Here is a 12,601-nt window from a genome sequence, read left to right on the forward strand (position 1 = left end):
AAAATGTTGACTCTTGAATCAGGAGCCCTCCCAGGCTTTGGAATCTGTTCCTCCATCTTCACTGTTGAAATGTTTGTTATGTAAAAATAACCCACTAAGGCTCCTGTTAAGCTTCTCAACGAAAATAGTTCTGTGACGTCTTGTACCATTGTTTTAGTAGATGCTTCCCATCCCTGGGATCATCCTATTGAATGTATGCTCTTCATGCCTTCAGAGTTTCTTTGACAATAGCGTTTCCAAAACTGCTCTCTCTAATTCCCTCACAACCAATGCATTACATGTGGAATTGATGGAGTACAGCTTCTGAGTTCCTACACTATCCAGACTATCCAGAGAGCAAGTAATTCCTGCTATGAGTTGTGTAAGGTGTGTTTGTGTGTGTGTGTGTGTGTGTGTGTGTGTGCGCGCGCGCACATATGCACGCGCTTAGGTGAATTTATTGTCATATGCACCAGTACATTGAGGTACAGACACAATGAAAAACTTGCTGGCAGCAGCATCACAGGCGCACAGATTCAGACAGCAACACAGAACATAAGTTATACATAAATTATACAAGGCAGTGAAGAGAAAAAAGACTGTGCAAAAGAGACATCAGTGCAAAACAAACAACAGAGACATATCCTATGGTAGTGCAAGAGGTGGACCTGTAGTGTTGCGTAGTTGAGGTATGACTGAGGTTGTGCAGAGCTCTACTTAAAGATAGTGTCATTCAAAATCTCACCTAAGGGATCACAGCAAAAGCCCCCTGCCTTTCTGTGGCCATAAGACAAAAGAGCAGACTTGAGCCATTCGGCCTATCGAGTCTGCTCCGCCATTCAATCATGGCTGATTTATTTCTCCCTCTCAGCCTTCTCCCCGTGAAGTTTGACACATCAAGAACCTATCTATCTCTGCTTTAAATATACCCAATGACGGCCTCCACAGCCGTCTGTGGCAATGAATTCCACAGATTCACCACCCTCTGGCTAAAGAAATTCCTCCTCATCTCTGTTCTAAAGGGATGCCCTTCTATTCCAAGTTTGTGCCCTTTGGTCCTAGATTCTTCCACTACTGGAAACATCCTCTCCACATCCTTTCAATATTCGGTAGGGTTCAATGAGATACCCGGCTCATTCTTCTAAACTCCAGCAAGTACAGGCCCAGAGCCATCAAACCGCTCCTCATATGTTAACCTTTTTACCCTTGGGGATCATTCTCGTAAACCTCCTCTGGGACCCTCTACAATGCCAGCACATCCTTCCTTAGATGTGGGGCCCAAAACTGCTCTCAATACTCCAAATGTGGTCTGACCAACGCCTCATAAAGCCTCAGCATTACATCCTTGCTTTTATATTTAGTCCTCTTGAAATGACTGCTAACATTACACTTGCCTTCCTTACTACCGACCCAACCTGCAAGTTAACCTTTAGGGAATCCTGCACAAGGACTCCCAAGTCCCTTTGCACCTCTGATTTTTGAATTCATTCCCCATTTAGAAAATAGTCTATGCCTTTATTCCTTCTACCAAAGTGCATGACCTTCCCACACTGTATTCCATCTGCCACTTCTTTGCCCATTCTCCCAATCTGTCCAAGTCCTTCTGCAGACTCCCTGCTTCCTCAACACTACCTGCCCCTCCACCTATCTTTGTATCATTCGCAAACTTGGCCACAAAGCCATTAATTACGTCATCCAGATCATTAACATATAACGTGAAAAGTAGCGGACCCAACACCGACCCCTGTGGAACACCGCTAGTCACCACCAGCCACCAGAAAAGGCCCCCTTTATTCTCACTCTCTGCCTTCTGCCAGTCAGCCACTCTTCTCTCCACGCTAATACCTATCCATGGCTTGAGGCATGAGCTCTAATGAGAGCATAAGAAAAGGGAATGAGGCAAATCAATCATGTAGCCTCATTGCCATTACAATCTACCCCTTTATTTAATAGTTAATTGCCATGATTCTTGCTCTTCAACCTAAGGCATCTCATGCAGTCAGCAACCAAAAAAATAAAGGCAGGCAGGCTTGGTCCTTTGTGGTTCGAGCTACAAAACTTGCATTTCTTTCATTAGTATCTCTGGAACTAAGAGCCACACATTGACTATTCCACAATGATTAATGACTTTTCAACTTCAAAGACTACCATGCCTAAAGGATTTACCTCTTTCAATAAGGAGGAAATATCAAGCGTTATCTTTTCTACATATTTTATTCCAGCTGCTTATTTGTTGCTGCGAGCAAACTTTCAACAAGTAGACTGGCTGAGAGAGGGAGAACTTCCAGCAAATCTCAGCAGAGCCCCAACGCAGATCTTACCTGCTGTTAAGATGTCAGGTTTGTTTCTGGGACCACATAATATAACCAGGAGCCCATCAACCGATGCTTATTGGGAAGGTGTTACTTCAGATTGAACTTACTGAAGGATAATTAGGCCCTCTTGGATCTTGACAGGTGTCTTAAAAGAAGATTCCTCTACATTACATTCCTACTGTTTTAATGGGCCTTGACTTCAAAACCATCTCCTGTTAATGCACTTAAAAAGTGAAGTTGAGTGCAGTAAATCAGGGAGCAGATTGTTAATGAAAGCTCTTTTTATTTTGGTCATGCTCTAGTTTTGGATTATGAGGTGTGAAGGAGGGGGCAGAGGAAGAAGAGGGAGGTGGCAGGACTCATAAACTGACTCCCAGTGTTTTAAATTCACCTCTTAATTTCTAGACAGAAAGCTCATCATTTCCGACGTGGTTATGTAAACAGAGGGAACCATTTCGTTGACATGAGTCACAAAATGGAAACAAAGAAAAGACATGTGAAAACAGTTTGAAGAAGTAAGAGCTGCATTTGAGAGAGTTTTTATAAAGGTTAACTTTAGTGAATCTGTGCAGAATTGCTCTTGAATTGGAGGTAGCAACACAAGATCTCAATCAAATCCATAGCTACCATGGAAAGAATGTTGGCTTTAACACAATTTGTATCACTCTTGCTTTGCAGCCGGCATGTTTTGGTTTTAAATCTCATTCAGTGCCTCTACTTCCTCAGGAGGCTAAAGAAATTCAGCATGTCCCCGTTGGCCCTCACCAATTTTTATAGAGAAATCGTAGAAAGCATCTTATCCAGATGCATCACGGCTTGGTATGGCGACTGCTCTGCCCGAGACTGTAAGAAGCTGCAGAGAGTTGTGGACACAGTTCAGCACATCACAAAAACTAGCCTCTCCTCCATGGACTCTGTCTACACTTCTCACTGCCTCGGTAAAGTAGCCAGCATAATCGAAGACCCCACTCACCCTGGACATTCTCTCTTCTCCCTCCTCCCAACAGGCAGAAGATACAAAAGCCTGAAAGCATGTAGCAACCAGGCTCAAGGACAGTTTTTATCTCACTATTATAAGACTATTGAACGGTTCCCTTGTATGATAAGATGGACATTTGACCTCACAATCTACCTCGTCATGGCCTTGCACCTTATTGTCTGCCTGCACTGCACTTTCTCTGTAACTGGAACATATTTTTTCTGTATCTTGTTAATGTTTTTCCCTTGTACTACCTCAATGTACTGATGTGATGAAATGATCTGTATGGATGGCATGCAAAACAAAGTTTTTCACTGTACCTCGGTACATGTTACAATAGTAAACTAATTTACCAGTTTTACCATTCCTGAGGTTTGTCACAGAGTAGCAAATATTTCTTTCAAATATTGCATTGGTGGAAAGCTATTTTCTTCAGTCCCTGACCAACCTCTGTTCCCTTAGACAATGACTCCATTCCTTCATGGCATCTGTCAGAAACTGAGCTGCTTTTTGCATGTTACATTTTGCTCATTTTGAACATCAAGTCACACAACTGCACAGTCACCAATTGCATCTATGTCCACCTCTGCAGTGTCAGCTGGTTCCAGCGCATCCATTTATTTATTATCCCTGCTCTTGAATTTTCCAATCTAATCCTGACCAGCTCTCTGAGGCCGATTCTCAATAAGCAAGGTCATCCAGAACTCTGCGGGCTGACCTGCTGAGTATTTCCAACATATTCTGTTTTTGTTCTGCTTCCTGACGAGTACCTACTCCCACAACTCATTAGCCCTGAACGTGCTGACAAACGTTAGGTCTCATTTAAGCAAGAAATTGCGGAGAGTTGTGAACACAGCCCAGTCCATCCTGAAAACCAGCCTCCCCTCCATTGACTCCAGCTACACGTCCCACTCCCTCAGAAAAGCAGCTAGTATAATCAAGGATCCCTCCCATCTTGATCATTCACTCTTCTTCCCCCTCCCATCGAGCAGATGATACAAGAGCTTGAGAATACATACCACCAGGCTCAATGACAGCTTTTACTCCACTGTTATAAGACTCTTAAAAGGACCTCTTATACGATAAGGATCTCTTGATCTCTCAATCTACCTCATCATGGTCCTTGCACTTGCACTGCACTTTCTCTGTAACTGTAACACTATATTCTGCATTCTGCTTTTTTCTTCCTTTTGTATAACCTGGATGTACTTAAGTATGGAATGATCAGTCTGGATGACTGATCTCACTGTATCTCAGTTCATGTGACAATAATAAACTAATTACCAATTACCTTGACTTTGACATCCTGACTGTTGTTTCAATTCCCTGTCCTCACCCCTCTCTTTCTGTAATCTATTCTAAATATTCCTCCTTATAAGATTTATGCACCCTTCAATTCTGGCCTCCGAATAATCTCAAAATGTAAGCTCTTCACTACTGGCAACTGCACTTTCAGCTTCCAAGCCTCTAAACTCCAGAATTTCCTCCTTAAATCTCTCTGCCTCTCCTTTTACTCCTTCAGGGTACACCTTAAAACTCATATCACTGACCGAGCTTTTGATTGTCTGCCACCGTATTTCCTTGTGTGGTTTGATGCCTTGGGATGGCTTGCTATGTTCAAAGCACACAAGTGTGAATTGTTGCACTAATTGTTGACTATGTTGTGAGACTCTGGTGTTCACATGTCTGACACAAGGGTCCCAAAATAGACATGTTGTTCTGAGCTCTGTCAATTGAAGAGATCACCATGCAGGTGGAGGAACAGATTCAATAATGTGATTGAAGCCTCTTTGAAGAAACACAACACTCCGACTAGTTCCTGGGAACCACTGCCCCATGATCACTCAGAGTGGAGAAGGAGCATTATCAAGTTGTTGTTTGTGGGAGATTGCTGTGTGTGTGTGTGTGTGTGTGTGTGTGTGTGTGTGTGTGTGTGTGTGTGTGTGTGTGTGTGTGTGTGTGTGTGTGTGTGTGTGTGTGTGTGTGTTTTTGTGTTGGCTGCTGAGTTTCCTACATTATACCAGTGACTTTGCTTCAAAGATTATTTCATCGAGATACCTGGAGGTTGTGAAGGACTTAAAATAAATGCAATTTTTCATTTTCCTTCTTTAAAGGTTTTGCAATACAAAAGTAGCAGTCTCAGATGTTTTCACTGACAGGAAAGTTGGTATCTCAGGCCTTCAAAGGGATATGCTTACCCCATGAGAACAATGTGACAATACTGTGCTGGACAACAGATGGCCAGCTGTGGTGTAACTTACAGGAATTGAACTGAAGGGGTTCCACTGATATTGAAAACTGTTCCAGCTTCATTCTAGAAGGCCCTCATCAAAAAACCTTTCAAGTTTTTCTTCTCTTGGTTCACAACGAAACCAGAACCACAGATTCAAATATTGCCATTTATCACTGGCACGCATGCTTTATTCTCTTTAATGTACACCAGGCTGCACTAATTAAGTGCATCTGAATTGCTCATAGGGAAGTCAGCAGACACAGCACGTATGCCATGGCATGCAATTTTATTCTTCAGGGGCTACAGCTGATGACGAAGCCAACAGGCGAGGTCTGCACCCTTCGGCAGTGTCGTGCAGCTGAGCCTGAGGAAATATAGGTGGAGGGGTGGAGGAGGCCACTGAATGCAAACAAAAATGATTCCCGTTCCTCCAAACATTATGATTACCACAGATGAGGGACAGCCTGTCACTTTTCCCCAAAGTTCTTTTAGAACCATCCTGCAGCTCACACTTCAGACAAAAAAAAGCACCCTGCTTACTTGCTATGGGCATGAAGTGCTCTGCACACGATACTCCTGCTGCTAACCATAGTGACATTTTCCACTTGAATGATGCAAGCACAGCTCAATCTTGACAGATCATTGCACATCTTCAACCAGCAAGTCAGGATGAGTTCAAAGCAAAATGTAAGACCACATCTTTGGGAAGGTTCTGATTCCAAATACAATATTCTGGGCAACGGCTGAACAGAAACCGAAATCACACCCACTGAAAGAATAAAAATAATTCAAAGCAGAGAGCCATAAAATTGATAGTTCTAATTAACTTCTGACTGCATTGTTTTAATAGAGAATTTTCGCTGGCATTGCTGAGGTTGCTCCTTTCCCCGGCACTGGGCCATCATCTCCCTACTATGCAGCACAAGAAAGAACATCAGTGAATTCCTCCTTTGGTCACATCCCACAGTCCGGTGGGTGGTGTCTAAAGAAGAGCGGAAGTACAGATCTAACTCTGGCTATTGGTATACCAGGAGATCATCCACAAGGATAAACCACTGGCTGGTGCTCCCAAGGTTGCAAGATCATTATGAATGAGAAAGTCCAATCAGCCCACTTTAATCCCTCCACACAGTAAACTCCTAAATTCTCCCAATTATTTTGTAAATGATCCCCAAGTGCTTTGTCTCCTTTATAAATTCACAAGAGAAGTAGCAAATAGAATTCAATCTGGCAAAGTGTGACAAGGTACAGAAAAATAGAAAGAACTGATGCAGGGTCTTTGACCTGAAATGATAACTCTATTTCTCTTTCTGCAGATGCTGTCTGGCCTGATGAGAATTTCCCGCACTTTTGTTTTTATTTCAGGTTTCCAACTGGACTTTGATTTTCAAAGATTGTGTTCATACAGAGCTTTTCTCAACCTCTGGATCTTCCAAAGTGCCTTACTGTCACTGAAGTAATCTTTGAACTGTAATCATCATTGTAATTTAGCAAACACAGCTGGAATTTTCACATTGCAAGATTCCAAAAATATCTTTGTGATGATGATCAGTTTACCTGTTAAATATTATTGGTGAATAAATAAGTCGTAAGTTGCTGGTGATAACTCCCCTGATCTTCCTCAAATTAATGCAGAACAGATGGAAACTTTGTTTAATGTTTCCTCCAAAAGACAAATGCCTCTAAAATTCTGTCTTGGATTGGACAACTGCCATAAATTTGGCCGCTCAAGTTTCTGTAATGGAGCCTGACCCATCTAACTCTCAGCGACAGTTGAGAGGCCTCTTTCCCCCTCTTTAAAAATGCCACCTTCAGCTCCCTTCTCAAGGTATTATGCTCATATGCCTCACTTCCACCCTGTCTCCAACTATCCTTAAGAATAATTTCAGACAAGGCTTTAAATATTACCAGGTGGTTCAATGGATTCCTTTCTCTTTCAAAATATCATCATCAGCTGCTCCCTCGGGGAAAATATTCTGGTCCTTGCTGTAGCTGGCCCAACTCCACATTCTCATCTTCTCTAGAATTCAGACACGTGTCATTGCCTCAAATCCAATACCCTTACTATCCATAATCATTTATTTAGGCTATGAAACCTTCCTCATGGACCAAGAATTTGTCCAACCTTCTGAATCTATCCTTCTTTCCCTGGAGTCCTCTCAACATCAGCAAATTGACCCTAAGCAAAGAAAGGCAACCTCTCAGAGTTTTAGCTGAGCTAATACCTTGTCTCCCCCGTTGCAAACTCTCTGCAATCTTTATTATAGCTGATGATATTATCCATTTCCAAGCTTTACCCTTCTTCAGACCAATGGAACTGGTCACGTATGATTCTATTCTTACTTCTCTGAACACAGACATATCTTTTCCAGCGTGGTTACTCTTCCTACCCCTGCACCATCATCTCTAGTTTCACCCATGATTTCAACCTTGGCTGCTCCTTCACCTCTTCTGCATGCATTTCATTGGCATTTATGATCTGCGAGTTATGGATAATTTTCTTCTTGTACGCTGTCACACCCCTCCATACCTCTGAGCTCTCACTGTATTTCTCTGACTTCCAGTCTATTTCCATCAGCCAGACAGTGGGCAGGACAAAAGCCAATCCATTCAGCAATTCACCCATCTTCACTGACCCCCCTCCCAACTCGACCACAAATGCTATAGCTTTGCTGTGGCCTCCACCCCCCTCCCTGGCTGGGATCCAAGGTAGAACCAGAATGTTTCCTGACTTACTCTTATATTTGATCCTGACTGATTCTTACAAAAATTCAGTTCCATCCCAAGACCAAATATTCTATTTTGGTAACTTCTACTTCACTATCTCTATACCTGAAGCCTCTATTCTTTGTCTCCACCTTCTTCTTCCTCCAAAACTTTGCCACTTATATGATACAAAAAATTCTGCAGATGCTGGAATCTGGAGCAATACACAAAAAGTGCTGGAGGAAGTCAGCAGGTCAGGCAGCATCCATGGAGGGAAATAAATAGTCGATGTTTTGGGCCGAGACCCTTCATCAGGACTGGAAAGGAAGAGGGCAGAAGCCAGAATAAGAAGGTGGGGGGAGGAGCACACGCAGGCAGAGGATAGGTGAATTCAGGTGATAGGCGAGTCCAGGTGAGAGGGGGAAGGTGGGTGAGTGGGGGAGGGAGCGAAGATGTAATAAGCCAGAGGTGATAGGTAGAAGAGGCAAACAGCTGAAGAAGAAGGAACCTTGTAGGAGAGGGCTGTGGACCATGGAATAAAGGATAGAGGAGGGGAGGAGAGGAGATGGGCAGGTCATCAGGGTGGGGGAAGGGAGCCACAGGAATAAAGGAAGACAAAGGAGTGGGGGGAAGAAAAAGGAAGGGGTGGGAGTCTCCAACCTGATGGCCTCAACAATTATTTCTCTAACTTCCGGTAACCCCACACCTCCTTTTTCTTCTCCCCAACTCCCTTGTCTTCCCTTATTCCTGTGGCTCCCTTCCCCCACTTTGATGATCTGCCCATCTCCTCTCCTCCCCTCCCCCATCCTTTATTCTATGGTCCACAGCTCTCTCCTACCAGACTCCTTCTTCTTCAGCCCTTTGCCTCTTCTACCTATCACCTCTCAGCTTATTACATCTTCCTCCTCTCCCCCACCTTCCTACCTTCCCCCTCTTACCTGAACTCGTGTGTCCCCTGTCTGCATGTGCTCCTCCACCTCCCCCCCCCCCCTCCCACCTTCTTATTCTGGCTTCTGCCCTCTTCCTTTCCGGTCCTGATGAAGGGTCTCTGCCCAAAACAACGACTGTTCATTTCCCTCCATGGATGCTGCCTGACCTGCTGATTTCCTCCAGCACTTTTTGTGTATTGCCACTTATATGATAAACTTCCCATCTATTATTCTCATTTTCACTGATGTAAACTCACTCGCAGTTCCACAAAACCCAAAATTAAACCCTCATCACACTACTTAAGTCCATCTAAAGCCTTGCCAGTTATGATCAGAGTACCGTCTTCCAGCATTATAGGTTCTGCACTCTCTCTTTCTCCCTCCAGATGTTTTTGCAACTCCCTTCTATTTATATCTACTCTTGGTGGCCATTCCCCAGCTCTTCACTTTGGAATTCCCTCCATACACCCATTCACCACCCCAAGCTCCCTTTCCAACTTGAAGACCCACTTCAAAATCCATCTTACCAACCAAGCATTTGGCTAATTTTCCGAGTCTTTCCTCCTTTTCTGGAGTCCATATTTCCTCATGTTTTTGCAAAGGATCCTATCTGGATGTATCATGGCTTGGTACGGCAACTGCTCTGCCCAGGACCGCAAGAAACTGCAGAGAGTTGTGGACACAGCCCAACGCATCATGGACACCAGCCTCCCCTCCTTGGACTCTGTCTTTACCTCTCACTGTCTTGGTGAAGCAGCCAGCGTAATCAAAGACCCCACCCACCTGAGACATTCTTTCTTCTCTTCCATCGGGTAGAAGATACAGGAGCCTGAGGGCACGTACCACCAGACTTAAGGACAGTTTCTACTCCACTGTGATAAGACTATTGAACAGTTCCCTTATACAATGAGATAGACTATGACCTCACGATCTACCTTGTTGTGACCTCGCACCTTATTGCACTGCACTTTCTCTGTCGCTGTGACACTTTACTCTGTACTGTTATTGTTTTTACCTGTACTACATCAATACACTCTGTACTGACTCAATGTAACTGCACTGTGTAACGAAATGACCTGTACAATCGGTTTGTAAGACAAGCTTTTCATTGTACCTCGATACAAGTGACAATAATAAACCAATACCAATACTAATTTTGGAACCCTTTTCCAAGTCAGAAATACCACATTAGTGCAGTCTGCTGTGAATGCAACCATTGCAGGTACATCTGAAATGTGGCAATGACTGGAATTATACTGTGCTCGCTGTGAAGTTAACGCAGTAAGAGATGGTTTCCAAAAGAAGATCCTAAATGTCTGGTTTTAATGCAATCAGTTGTCAGATCCAATCCAAACATCTGACTTATGTTTATGAACTTATATTGAGACACCCTTTCAAGTGCTGTTTGGGACTCCCTTTCAACGGACTTTCACATTGCACCCAGACAAAAGTGCTTGCATCATTTCACCCTCAATGCTTGGTTCTGTAATAGAAAATAATAATGGGCATTAAATAGTGTTGTCACCTAATCCCAAGAAGAATCTCGCTGCTGCTCCGCAGGCGAAAACTGCGGCTAGTTTTCACACAGCGATTTTCCATAAAGGGGAATGAGTCAATGTCTCGATCATTTGTCTCAGTGATGTGGCTGAGGGAAAAATTTTGGCTAAGGTAACTCCCCTGCTCCTCTTCAAAACACCGTGAGATCTTATTATGGCCATATGAACAAGATTTCCGTTCTAATATCTCATCTGAAATACGACATCCCCAGCAGTGTAGCACTTCCTCAGTACCACATATAAGCATCAGCTGAGATGACCTAATCATATCCCTAGAGTGGGGCTTAAACTTACACTCCATGGCAGAGCCAAGAATGCTACCACTAAGCAAGGCTGAATTTGAGTGTGTGCTTATCTGAGCAATGTACTGCACATTCAATGTATTTCTCACTATTGACACTTCTAAGAAGATTTGTCTTCATAGTTAACTATTTTTTTAGTGTGACCTGCCATAGCCTTTTCAAATATTTCATATACATTAGTTCTGGAGTCACAGCATCAGGAATAAGAGATGTGTTTTACGTGGGCTTCATGCACTGCACATATATGAAATGATGCTGAAATGCTCAACATTTGAATTCACTTTAAAATTCTTTTGAAAAGTAGGCGTGAATTGAAAGCCAGGAGCATGGTATGTAAGTGGACCCATCAATTCATTATGCTTATTTGTGCAGAGATTCAATTCAGCCCTCATTTGGTGCACTGAATTCATTCCTATTTATCATAAATTGCTGTATAAAAACTCAACACTAATGGCCAGTTAGGTACCCCACAAAAATTTGTGAAATTGGTCAAAGATACATTAGAAACAGCACTGTGGTAGTGTGCATGGGAATCATGGGGTAAAACATGACTCTTGTGGTTCCTAGCGGGAACTGCTTGAAAAGCTCCCAACGATTGTACATTACCACACTGATTACTGGGAGGTATGTCAGACCTTCGTGGCTCCTTCCCCATGACAGCCATGGAACAGGCACATGGAGGTGAGGTAAAACATGGGAAAAGAGTGATCACAGTGATCTGTGTATGCGGGTACCCACCACACCACGGTCTGCCCGTACTTTGAGTGTCCCAGGCCACTGCAGAGTGCAGGCTGAGTGAAGGGGCAGGGATTACTGTAAGCGGCTCTGATATGAATTGTATTAAGAGGCTTAAATGGAGCAAACAGTGACTTGCAGTGGAACAAGCAGTGATAACAAGTCTCCATTGTTCTAAACATCAAAAACTGAAGCTAGCTAATGCTGTGTGCAAGAGATCGATGTCACAGTGCCTACTCTTTCATTGACATGTCATTTAGTCCTCATTGGGACAGCACTGCACCTACTTAATAAACTGGAACCTATTTTCAAAATGCTAATTAGACCTCTAAGATTTATGTTGGACCTCAGTGCAAATTACACATACAGCAAGTCCTCAGTTCAGATCAAAGCTCTAAGTTAACCATGCAATGGAGGAAATAGATAGTGCATGACCTGTAGTGCCAATAGGTGTGCAAATAGGACATGGAGGTACTGGGCTCATTACTCAATGGACACTAGCACAGTCTAATCCAAGCAAAATTATTTAAATTCCTGATTTGCTCATAAAAAAATGGGCTCTCGCAGATCCAGCTACTAGGTCATGGTTTTCACATATCATTTCCATCTTCCCTTTCCGGAATTCTACCACACGCTAATTCTTCAGAATATTTCCACATAAATATTCCCTGATTCCCAGAGATAATAAAGCAAAATTCCATAATATCTAACCTCATGTCTCTAGCATTCAAATTGGACTGTTGCCCTCTACTGACACCCCTGTCTGGAGTTCAGTGCCAAACGAATAGCTGTATCATACAATATTTGATCCTCTTGATCCTTCTGCTTAGAGGAGGTGGTTTTAATCTTTGATTGACATCGGGAAGA

The sequence above is a fragment of the Pristis pectinata genome, chromosome 3 (assembly GCF_009764475.1).
Source record: "Pristis pectinata isolate sPriPec2 chromosome 3, sPriPec2.1.pri, whole genome shotgun sequence".
NCBI classification, from domain to species: Eukaryota; Metazoa; Chordata; class Chondrichthyes; order Rhinopristiformes; family Pristidae; genus Pristis; species Pristis pectinata.